At 46.0% G+C, this 11,882-nt stretch overlaps 1 protein-coding gene across 3 annotated transcripts in view; it reads left to right on the top strand.

The window, feature by feature from the left end:
* Positions 1-10,996: 10,996 nt before the first annotated feature.
* LOC119951898 (transmembrane gamma-carboxyglutamic acid protein 3-like) overlaps positions 10,997-11,882 on the top strand; it is a 129,696-nt gene continuing 128,810 nt past the window's right edge. For 2 of the 3 annotated variants that reach the window (XM_038775269.1, XM_038775270.1), the window contains exon 1: positions 10,998-11,084. The gene's annotated coding sequence lies outside the window, so the exon portion shown is untranslated. Of the gene's footprint in view, positions 11,085-11,882 lie in introns of all 3 variants that reach the window. The other variant, XM_038775271.1, reaches the window with a different exon arrangement.

Here is an 11,882-nt window from a genome sequence, read left to right as displayed (position 1 = left end):
GCTACCCAATAACTATCAGGTTTGTGAATTTAAACACAATTAATTTTCTTAATAACAAGAACTATAATTAAACATGCAGCAGATAATACAGGTAAACTATTATCTAATTCCTATCACCCTCCCACGTAAACTCTCCCCACCCTCTACAAACACACAAGACAGACAAACACGGAGAGAAAAAGAGGGGTGAAAAGTAACGATGAAAGTAAAAAGGATAAGAGTCTTTGGTTTAGATGGCTGTTTCTAACACACCTTTCTTCAGACCAGGCTTTCAGTTTGAGGTTTCTGTTTCCAAACTGTAATGATTGTCACTGTAGCTTCATTCAGGTCTCAGTTTCAGAAATAGAGCAGCTATACAGCTTTTCTGCCCATGATGTGGAGATGCCGGTGTTGGACTGAGGTGGGCACAATAAGAAGTCTTACAACATCAGGTTAAAGTCCAACAGGTTTATCTGGAATCACAAGCTTTCGGAGTGTAGCTCCTTCATCAGGTGAGTGATGATCACCTGATGAAGGAGATGCGCTCCGAAAACTCGTGATTCCAAATAAATCTGTTGGACTTTAACCTGGTGTTGTAAGACTTCTTACAGCTTTGCTGGAGAAAACAAAGGAGAAAGACAGCAGTTTCTTTCCTTTGAGCCTCCCGGGACCCGACTGCCCTTCCTTGGTTCTCTGAAAAATTCATCCCACTCGGACAGGATCCAATCACCGCCCATTACCAGGCAGAATATATATTTTTTGGCCAATTTATTGGCCACCAGCCAACCAATCGAATGGAGTCCCACCGATCGCTCGAGTGCCGAAAAGTCTGAGTTCTGCTGTCTGAAGGCTGGCACAGTGTTCTCTTTTGTAACTTTGGAGTTCCACACTTCCATTGCTCAATTTAAAGATATATATCCATTAAGCGTCCATGGGTCAAAATGATAACAAGTAAAATAAAAAAATGGGAAATAAAGAAATCATGCCTCCCTTCATAAAATGAAAGAAACTTCAGGGCACGCCGTATAAGGTATGCCAGACATAAATCACAAACATATATCCATTCATCCATCCCCATTATATAAGTTCTCTTCCCAGTCTTTACATTGGTAACTAGTCAGCCGTTAAACCTGTGACAAAGTATCTGCTCTATCACATTATTTCCAGGGATGTGTATAGTTTTAACATTGAACAGTTGTAATAATAAACTCTAAAGGAATAGTCTTGTGTTCCAAGATTTAAACTTTTCTGGTCCGTATAAACTAAACTTTGTTTATTGCCATGCTGGACACATACTTCAAAGTGCTGAAGGGCTAGTAACAAGGCTTCCATTTCAATGGTGGAATACTTTCTTTGGCACGGATTTTGTTTATTTGAAAAATATTCTACTGGTCTCTCTATTCCTGCATCATCGTCTTATAGTAGCACTGCCCCTACCCCTGGGTCATTGCCATCTGAAGCCATTTCAAATGGTCTGGAAAAGTCTGGGGCAGCCAGCACTGGTTCACTTATTAATATGGCCTTCAATCTCCCAAATTCTACTTCAGCATTCTGTGGACCTCAGCGTTTTTGCTTGTTTCCATATCCCATATCCCACATGCACTGCATTTCAGAGTCTAACTGAGCCAGTCTCCTTGGTTTTAGTCAAGACGGATATAGCTTTATTTGTTTGTAGTTTCCTATGTCTGCATCATGATTAGGTAACGTAGTGCACCCTGGTGTTTCCCTACAAATCTGTCTATATCTTTATTAGATCTTCACTCTGTTCTTCTGCTGGTAGTTGTGCATCTTTAGTTTTAGAACGCTTTCTATTATCTTCAGTGTCTTGTTTTCACTTTTTTCTTCAAAATCAAAGACGACTTGCTTCCCTTTGTCACGTTTCTGACTGTCTAAATTAGAGAGGACCCCTTGAATGAGTTTCTGCTGTATTTATGTCGCCTTCTGTCTCTCGTGTAATGCAGCCAGTGTTTTCTGATTGTCCAATAATTTTTTAATCCAAATTTCAAGGATCTTTTGTAGCCAAACTAGACGTAGTATTGTCAATGCTGAGGGAAATATTTGCTCCATTTTTAATCAATAAACACTTTTCAACCCCTCCAGCTTTACAATCTCTCTTTTCATTCACATGGTTACTTTCAACAACTGGTAAAGCTGAGGGTTCAACCTTCGCAGTTGGTTTGCTTTATATGCACCATTCTTTGTTTCACAGCTTTTAACACTTCATTGAAGTCTTCGTAATTACAGCTTATATCTCCATTTAATAATAGAATTATACAATTTGTGCTTCCTGATTTCAACTTTTCTTCTTTACTTTCAGATATACCAAGGTGAAGCCAATGGCAAGGAGTGTCCATGGTGAATGTGTTGAATTGAAGATTCAGGGCATATGATAGCACAGTGGTTAGCACTGTTGTCTGACAGTGCCAGGCCCGGGTTCAATTTTGACCATGGGTGTGTGTCTGTGTGGAGTTTGCCCGTTCCCCCATGTCTGCATGAATTTACTCCAGGTGCTCCGGTTTCCTCCCACAGTCCAAAGATGTGCAGGTTAGGTGGATTGGCCATGATAAATTGCCCCTTAGTGTCCAAAGATGGGCAGGTTAGGTAGATTGGCCACGCTATGTTGCCCCTTAGTGTCCAAATATGTGCAGGTTAGGTGGATTGGCCATGCAAAATTTCCCCCTCGCGTCCAAAGCTTAGGTGGGGTTACAGGGTTACGGCGTTAGGGTGGGGGAGTGGGTCTAGGTAGGGGGCTCTTTCAGAGGTCGGTGCAGACTTGATGGGCTGAATGGCCTCTTTCTGCGCTGTAGGAATTCTATGGCTCTATGGTAAGAGACATTGCTTCTTTAAGTAGTGGTGGTGTGCAACTACATTTCACATCATTACCAGAGTCAGAGAATAGCATACTGTTGGTTCCGTGAGTGTTGTTTTTTATTAACAGATGTGGTTGCAGAATCATTGCATGGTTCTTTGTCTCCCTTCCTCTTCAATTTTAAAAGGAATTGATCACTAATTGTTTCATCTCCTTTGCTATTAGCTTCCTTTACCTTGAAGAGGCACTGTGGATCTTTGAAAGGAGATGGGATAATGAGTTGGTTGTTTGCTGTCATTTCACAGTCATTGCTGTTCTCATCCTGAAGAGATGATAATAATAATCTTTATTGTCACAAGTATGCATACATTAACACTGCAATGAAGTTATTGTGAAAAGCCCCTAGTCGCCACAGTCCGGCACCTGTTCGGGTACACAGAGGGAGAATTCAGAATGTCCAATTCATCTAACAGCACATCTGTCGGGACTTGTGGGAGGAAACCGGAGCACTAGGAAACCCATGCAGACACAAGGAGAACGTGCAGACTCCGCACATATAGTGATGCAAGCCGGGAATCGACCTGGGACCTTGGCGCTGTGAAGTCAGTGCTAACCACTATGCTATTGCACTGCCCAACTACGCTACCGTGCTGATGTAATACTATTATGTATATTTTCCTTCAAGACAGATATGCTCTGGGAAATATTTGCTCCTGAAGTTGATGGAAATGGAGTTACTGCATTATGGAGTTGTAACAAGTTACCTTTAGGAAAGTCCAATACACTTTCTTTTTCCAATTCACTGTGTTCTTCCTTAGCTTTGGAAGAATTACTTACCAGCTGTTCAAGATCTGTTATTGACAGGTCTATTCGGTATCAGTTGTTTATCATTTCTTCATAATCAGAATCCAAATTGGATTCAGAGCTCTCGACTGAACCTTCATCAATGGCATTACTATTAAATTTGGACTCCTCTTTCTTCAGACCACCTTCAGTCTTGGAGTTCTCAGAATCAGGCTTTCTACTTGATTTTATCTTTGTCAAACTTCCAAGAGGGCTCATTCTTGTAGAGATAATCTCATCAGTATCAGATTCACTTCCATTGTCATTTGGTGTGTGATTAATGTCTTTCAACATTTCTTTCTTTGAATCATTTAATGCCAAATGAACTTTCTGAAGTCTCACATGTGGTGCCATTGATATCTCATGCACTATCCACAGTATTTCCCTCGAACTCTCTGTAATAATGGCGAAACTACAACCATCACTCCCGTGAAATGATTCTCCAAAAGTAAGTCTACTCTGTCCACTGGTAACCTCTTAACTATTCTGAAAACTACTGGACCTGACATTAAATCACACTCCAATTGTACTTTATACAATTCAACCTGGATATAATCTCCACCTATTCCATTCACTAATACCTTGCCTTTCATTTAACTCTCTGGAAGCAAACCAAATCTTCTCCAGTGCGAGTTTGCGTTGCACCTGTGTCTCTTAAAATAGTTATGTGTTTGGCTCCCCCGGTTGATGAAAATGGGGTGGGTATTCACCCGAGACAAAAACCTTGTATATCTCTCATCTACCTCATTCATCACATCTGCTCCCACAGCAGTGTTTACCTCAGGTCTTCTAAGAGATAAAGTCAGCACTACTGTAGTGTTCACTTAAGTTCCCTTTTCAGAATCCTCCTTATGAACTCCAACAAGTCCCAAGGGCTTTCCTTGCCACTTCCAACATGCTGAATGAACATGTCACATTTTATTACAACACCCAGGCCTTTGAGTCTCACCCTCAGTATCATCCTTCCTTGTCTGAGGAGATCTCGGAGCATTTCCAACAGTCCATTCCTTGTTTTGGCTACCTGCCTTCCTTTCACTCGTGCACTTCCTTTCTTCTTGAAAATTATGGGACTAATGGAACAAAGGTTTACATTTATGGATCAGCTCATAATCACCAGGCATAATTGCTGCTTGTCTAGCAGTTATCATCCTTTGGTCTTCAATATGGGTTCTTCTTTCAGGAGGTAGTGAATTTTTCTAAGGCAATAACTTCTCGCAGAGCCTCATAGGTAATTTCAATTTCCAATGCTCGTACCCATCTCTTAAAATTGTTCTGCTTAACCCTTTCAAATTTGTCTGCCCCGCTGTCTCCTTAAATTCTGAAACTTTTGCCCACAAGGCTTGGAAACCAATTCATGAGTATTCAGAATAGGCCTTTTCACCTTGTCATACTTCTAAGACATCCCCTCTGACAGAGAAGCATAAACTTTCTGTGCCCACCTCCTCAATTTATCTTGCATGGGTAATGTCCACTTTTCTTTTGGTCACTCCATTTGAGTTGCTATTTTCTCAAAAGCCCTAAAAAAGATTTCTACTTCGTTTCCTTCAAATTTAGGGAGGGCCTGTTCAAACTTAAACATATTGCCATAGGGTTCCATTCTAGAATTAAGCTCCCCTGTAGCTCCTGGCAGCTTCCTTTTAATTTCCACTGGTTTAAGCTGGAACTTTCTCTCTAATGCTTTTTCCTCGCTCTCGAATTCCAACCTCATTTCAATTTCCATTTTAAAAGCGGTTTCTTTTTTCTGCATCTCTATTTGTTTCATTTGTAACTGGGTTTTAATTAATTCTACTGATTGTTACCAAGCTGTGTTTCTGGCATTTCTTTCAAATTTAAATGCCAAGCAATTGCTTCAGTTATCTCTACCTTCCTAGCTTTAGCCAGCACCGCTATTTTTAATTCACCCGCCAATTAGATTAGCTTGTCTTTTTGAAGCCCTTTTAAATAAACCAAAGACAAGTTGTTCACCTGAAGTAAACCCTTCGCAGCTTTCAGAGCCATCCTGTTCTATTACTACAAACCTGGTGTATCTTTTTAATTTATATTGCAACCCAAACATCGCCGTCTACCATTCCAAAGATCATGGACCTGAGTTCCCATATTATGTTATGACCCCCTGGGCTACTGCACAATTGAAATGAACAAATAATTCTTGGAAAAAACACCCAGTCTTTGGTCCTTGGCTGCCCAATAACAACAGCCACCAGGTTTGTAAACGCAATTAAGTTTATTAATGACAATTAGCACAGTGGTTAGCACAGTTGCTTCACAGCTCCAGGGTCCCAGGTTCGATTCCCAGCTTGGGTCACTGTCTGTGTGGAGTCTGCACGTTCTTCCCGTGTATGTGTGGGTTTCCTCCCGGTGCTCTGGTTTCCTCCCACAGTGCAAAGCTGTGCAGGTTAGGTAGATTGGTCATGATAAATTGCCCTTAGTGTCCAAAAAGGGGAGGTAGGGTTAGTGGAGGTGTGGGCTTAAGTAGGGAGCTCTTTCCAAGGGCCGGTGCAGACTCGATGGGCCTCCTTCTGCACTGTAAATTCTATGAACAAGAGCTGTAATTAAATATGCAGCGGACACAAGTTGACTATTATCTAATTTATGCCCCCCCCCTCCCAAAGACAGACAAATACAGAGGGGGAAAGAGGGGTGAAAAATAATGATAAAAGAATAAGAGTTTTTGTTTCAGATGGTTGTTTTCTAGCACACCTTTCTTCAAACCAGGCTTTCAGGTCGAGATTTCTATTTTTCAGTCTGTAATGGTTTTCACTGTAGATTCATTCAGGTCTCTGCAGTTTCAGAAATACGGTAGCTATACAGCGTTTCTGGAAGTAGCGAGGGAGAGCAAGAGGGAGAGAGCTTGGGGGGGGGACCCTTCAGGGGGCTGAAGCGTTCTATGTTGAGGGCCATCCCTGGGCTGGGGGGGGGGGGGGGGGGGGGGGGGGGGGTTGCGCTTGTGAGGCCATGTTTAAAAATTGTGGAGACCCATAACAGGGCAGCAGGGTAGCATGGTGGTTAGCATAAATGCTTCACAGCTCCAGGGTCCCAGGTTCGATTCCCGGCTGTGTCACTGTCTGTGTGGAGTCTGCACGTCCTCCCCCTGTGTGCGTGGGTTTCCTCCGGGTGCTCCGGTTTCCTCCCACAGTCCAAAGATGTGCGGGTTAGGTGGATTGGCCATGCTAAATTGCCCGTAGTGTCCTAATAAAAGTAAGGTTAAGGGGGGGTTGTTGGGTTACGGGTATAGGGTGGATACGTGGGTTTGAGTAGGGTGATCATGGCTCGGCACAACATTGAGGGCCGAAGGGCCTGTTCTGTGCTGTACTGTTCTATGTTCTAGGGGTAACCACAGCTGCAGCCTGTCTGTCTCACAAAACACTTCCAGCTGTAGCTTCTATCCTGAAATTCAATTTCACTCCCGTTGACTGTGAGCAGCCTCTAGCTTCACAGCTGAAGGCTATGATAAATTAGTCTTGTTAGTTGTGATAGCACTTCACACTCCCCAACTCTCAACTGCCTCGAGGGTACATGTGCCATGTCTCAGAGAATGATTAGTGCCTAGCATGTCAAGCAACCTTTGGCAACTAAACAGTGTACCTGAATTCTTGGAGCTTCAGCACTAGAGGCAGCCGGCAACACGGGCTTCAGCACGGTGGATCTTCTGGCAGCCAAAGGGTAAGTGTGAGCATCAGGGGAGGGCACCTGAGCACAGCCTTCCTTTTGTTTTAGAAAATATATTCTTGAGGCATTTATAATTTTAACATTTTAAATAACAGTGGTCCAGCACACGCAAAAACCCCACAATGACATACCCAACTCCCCCGGCCCTAAACCCTAACTACCCATACATGAGATTCCCTGCCCTTATTTGTCACTTCCATGCCTCCCCCTCCTGCTGACGGTCAATTCTCCTTGAAGAAGTCGATATACGGCTCCGAGCGAACCCCAGTAATGAACTTAATTTTCTCTAGCCTAAGAAACCCTGCAATGTCACTGACCCAAATCCCAGACTTTGGAGGCTCCGAGTCCCTCCATCCCAGCAAAATCCCTCTCTGGGCCACCAGGGAGGCAAAGGTCAAAACGTCAGCCTCTCTTCCCCTCTGGGCTCCCGGATCTTCCGACACTCCAAATATTGCCACCTCTGGACTCGGAGTCACCCTCCCTTCCAGGACCTCTGACATGACATCTAAAAATCCCTGCCAAAATCCTCCTGAGCATATCCTTCTTAATGTTCCAGGCAGAGGTCTGGGGTCTACAGCTTCCTGATGTGGCCAGGGGTGAGTATGCAGAGCAGAGTTCTCCGGCACAATTGGCTCATTGGATCACATTCTGAGAGAAGCCAAGACATACAAGAGTAGAGGAGGCTTGGAGGATTTGAAGGTCCCGGGATCGAAGCCCTAACTGATTGTCCGTCTCTCTCTCTCTCCTTCTCCAATTCCTTCCAGATAAAAATATGTTTGCTGGTGTCAATCCCGCAGAGGCAGCCCTCCCATCAGGCTGAGGAGGGACCCAGAAGGGGAGGCCAGCGATGGCTGTGCAGACATCGTTGGTCATTCAATAAGCTTACAGACACCATGTGCTCCATAATACTGTATCTCAGCAGGGAGACAGTGCAGCACCTATGCCACGTCCTCACCAACTTGGCACCCTGTGGAGGAGGACACCCACTCCCGATAGCCGTGAAGGTCACTGCAGCCCTCAACCCTTATGCCACTGGCCGAGATGCTCAGGCATTGCTGTCACCGACTGCACAACGCCTTGAACTTCACTAATGGTGCCGATATCGTGCACCAGGCTCTCCACTTCGATTGCCAACATAGCAGTGTTGGCCTCGGTGCCAGGCATTGCCAGCAAAATCTCCTGCGTCCTAACTCCTGTGACTCCTCCAATCGGCTATGGATCTTCTGGAGTGTCGCTGACATCTCCCTCTGAATCTGCTGACTGCTTTCTATCATCATCAATACCGGATTACCTCTTCCATAGGCTCAGCATCAGGCTAGGACCAAGCTGGGTCGTGGGATCCAACAGTCCTCGAACTGCTGTCTCGCCTGGGGGTTCCTGCCTCCACCTGATGTACATCAGCAGCTGTGTGATGCTCACCAGATTGTGTCCCAGAAGCCTGACCAGTAACATTTCCCACCCAGGTTCATGTATCGGCACTGGTGGTGGCTGGGGTTGACAGCTGTGATCCCTCGATCGTGTTTTCTTCGGAGCTCCCTATGGTCAGGGAGGCTGGAGAGGGCACCACCCAGGATGGACTGATACCGTCAGATGGAGGACTTGCGGGAGAATGGACATGGTCAGTGTGAGTGATGGGTCAGTCAGTATGGCAATAACACACATTTGATAGGTCTTCCGGGTGGATCCCAGTAGTTCCTCAGCTTTGTGGCATCTGCCAACCTCTTTGTGGGTGAACGCCCTGTCCTCGGTCGTCCCAGTCACCTCCAGGGCCTCGAGGAGGTGAGGATGCTTAAGACTGGCATTCCGCACCAGTCTAGTCCCTCTCCCAGCAATTGTGCAAGAGATTTTCCTGAGGAGACACAGAGAGGGCATCGTTAGCTGCACGTGTAGTTCACATTGGTGGGGGGTATTGGGGGAAAGAGTGTAAAGGAATGGTAGGTGTGGCATGGAGAATTGGAGGGGAGGGGTGGGTGCTCACATGGGCCGGAAAGGTCTTGGGGCGGAGGCTGGTGTCTACTCACTCGTGCTGCCCGGTGTAGGCCGTTCACCTTTTTTTTGGCACTGGGGACTAGTCCTCCTGGTTATACTCCTGGAGCTTACAGCCGCCACCTCGTCCCAGGCAGTACTTGCTGCCCCATGGCTGACCCTCCGGGACATCTCCCCAGACGCCTAGGAGCATCCCCAGGTCTGCATCACGGAATCTTGGGACCGGTCACCCGAGTGCCAGTGTTATGAGCTGACTGGGGTTGGCTGAGCAAGTGTTGCACAAGCAGTGTTTGACCTTGTTCGAGCACGGTGCCAGCGAATCAGCAGCCTCGTTAAGTGGACCAAGGGCGACACGGTAGTACAGTGGTTCGCAGTTGCTTCCCAGTTCAAGGGTCCCAGGTTCGATGCCCAGCTTGGGTCACTGTCTGTCTACACGTGCTCCCGGTGTCTGCATGGGTTTCCTCCGGGTGCTCCGGTTTCCTCCCACAGTCCAAAGATGTGCAGGTTAGGTGCGTTGTCCATGCTAAAATTGCCCTCAAATTGCTAGGGTGGAGGTGTGGGTCAGGTGCTTTCTCCAAGGGCTGGTGCAGACTCGATGGGTCGAATGGCCTCCTTCTGGATGATACTATGAATTAACGTTGAAAAGCGTTGCTGGCCTCGATGGGCCAAGCTCCGGGAAGCTTCACCAGCACACTTCGAAATCTTTCCCGAGAATCGCGCCCTCTGACTCTTTTGTTACACCGACACAGCTATTCCCACTGCACTCCAGACTGGCCTCCCACATTCCCAACTCATCAGATGCAGCCTTGGGAACACTCTCACAGCTCTCCACTTTGTACCACCATGGATGAGAATCCCCTTTCCTCTGCAAATGCTATTACAAAGCAACAATGACACTTTTAAAATTGGTAGTTTTATTTTTGTCACCCCAGTCTTTACAAAGGTATTTCCACAATCGTCGCTCCCAACATGAGTGAGGAGAGTTATCTTGGTCTCTTGTTAGATTCAATGTTTTCCTGACATAAAGGCTGGTTATTGCTTTTTTTTCTAACCGAATTCGGCCTCACACCATACGGTGTGCCGCTCCGCTAACCAGATTGGTCTGATGGGGCAAAAAGCTCTTTTCCGATTTAAAATAATAGTAAGGAAAGCGGGTTTAAAAAAAAAATGAAGTGCAACACGTCAGAAACCATAACATTGGTCCAAGTTTTGCAGGGTCGTGATGCAGGAGGGTGCCAGTGAGCAGCTGTTTCCTGGGATACGCAGGACTGCGTGGGTGTTGCCTTCCCATGTTCGTGCAGCGGCACACTGGTGCGATTCCAATGACAGAAGCGGGCTGCGGCTGGGAGGAGGAGGAGGCCGGGCCCCAGGCCAGGGCAGGCCAACCCGACGGACAGCCGCCGTATCTCGGCATTGTGGAAGCTGTAGTCCCGCTTTAAGGCGTGGCCGCCAACCGTCACGAGCCAGTTCGAACACTTGGAGCCTACTTTGGGGGGGGGGGGGGGGGGGGGGGGTGACTATAAATAAACAAACAAACAAAACAGTCTGGGGATTATAATCGCGGAGAGAGGGCAACGACTACAACAGGGAAAGGAACGTGAGGGGATTGGGGTGGGGCAGGGAAACCAAACTTGATTCATGCTCTTCAGCGATTGGAGGGTGGGGCGGGCGCCCGGTCTCCGAATGGCTGATCCCGCTGTCAGTCAGGTCGGGTGGGCGGGGCCTGCCCCCGTCAGCAGTTTGGGTTGAGCGGGGCAGTGGCTGGAGTGCGGGGTTTGCTCGGAGGGTGACGTGTGAGGTACGTATTGTCTGTGTCTCTCCCTCTTTTGTCTTCGTTAATGGCAGTCTGAGGGCTATTTTACTTATTTCCGAAAGCTTTTTAATGTCGCAGCTGAGTGGCTTCCCGAGGTGTCCCTCTATTCTTATCCTGATGGTTTCCCCCTCCCGCTGCAACACCACTCACTTGGTACCTTTTCCTTTCCACCCTCACATTCTCGTTTCCATGGAAACCCCTTGGGATATTTGACGGTGAAATGATCAGATGCCTTTAGTAATCTCATTTTGCTGAACCTAAAAACAAACTTTAAAAAAAAACATAAACCGTGTTAATAAGCAATCCTAAGTGAAACACCATCTCTCAACTCCCACCCCGCCTTCCCCTATTTTTACTTGATTCTCTTTTCATTTTCTGAGATTGTCATTACATTTATTGGGATGACTCTCGTGTGGTGTTGCAAGGTTTGCCAGTATTTAGTTGTGGGGTTTTTCTATTATTTTTTGCAGAGTAGCTGTTGCATGGACATGAGTGTTGTGACACACTGAAGCCGTTGCTCCAGTAGAATTGAGTTTTGGTATTAAGCCACATCGAACACTGTAGGATTTTAATATGTTTTTTAAATTGTGTAATAAAAATGAGTGTGTATAATTTGAGTTTTATATTTGAGCAGTAAATGAAAATTGATTGCTGCGAGACTATTGACTCACTTTTTTAAAAATGGGGACCGACTCTGAACGTGGCTTTTATTTACATGTAGCTGCAGAGGTGAAGATTGAATGCTTTCAGAGGAAAAGAGATGGCAGGGGAATGGGTAGGGTA

The sequence above is a fragment of the Scyliorhinus canicula genome, chromosome 17, assembly GCF_902713615.1.
Source record: "Scyliorhinus canicula chromosome 17, sScyCan1.1, whole genome shotgun sequence".
In the NCBI taxonomy this organism is placed as follows: domain Eukaryota; kingdom Metazoa; phylum Chordata; class Chondrichthyes; order Carcharhiniformes; family Scyliorhinidae; genus Scyliorhinus; species Scyliorhinus canicula.
The sequence above is the reverse complement of the archived record's forward strand: the minus strand, read 5'-3'. Positions and strand labels throughout refer to the sequence as shown.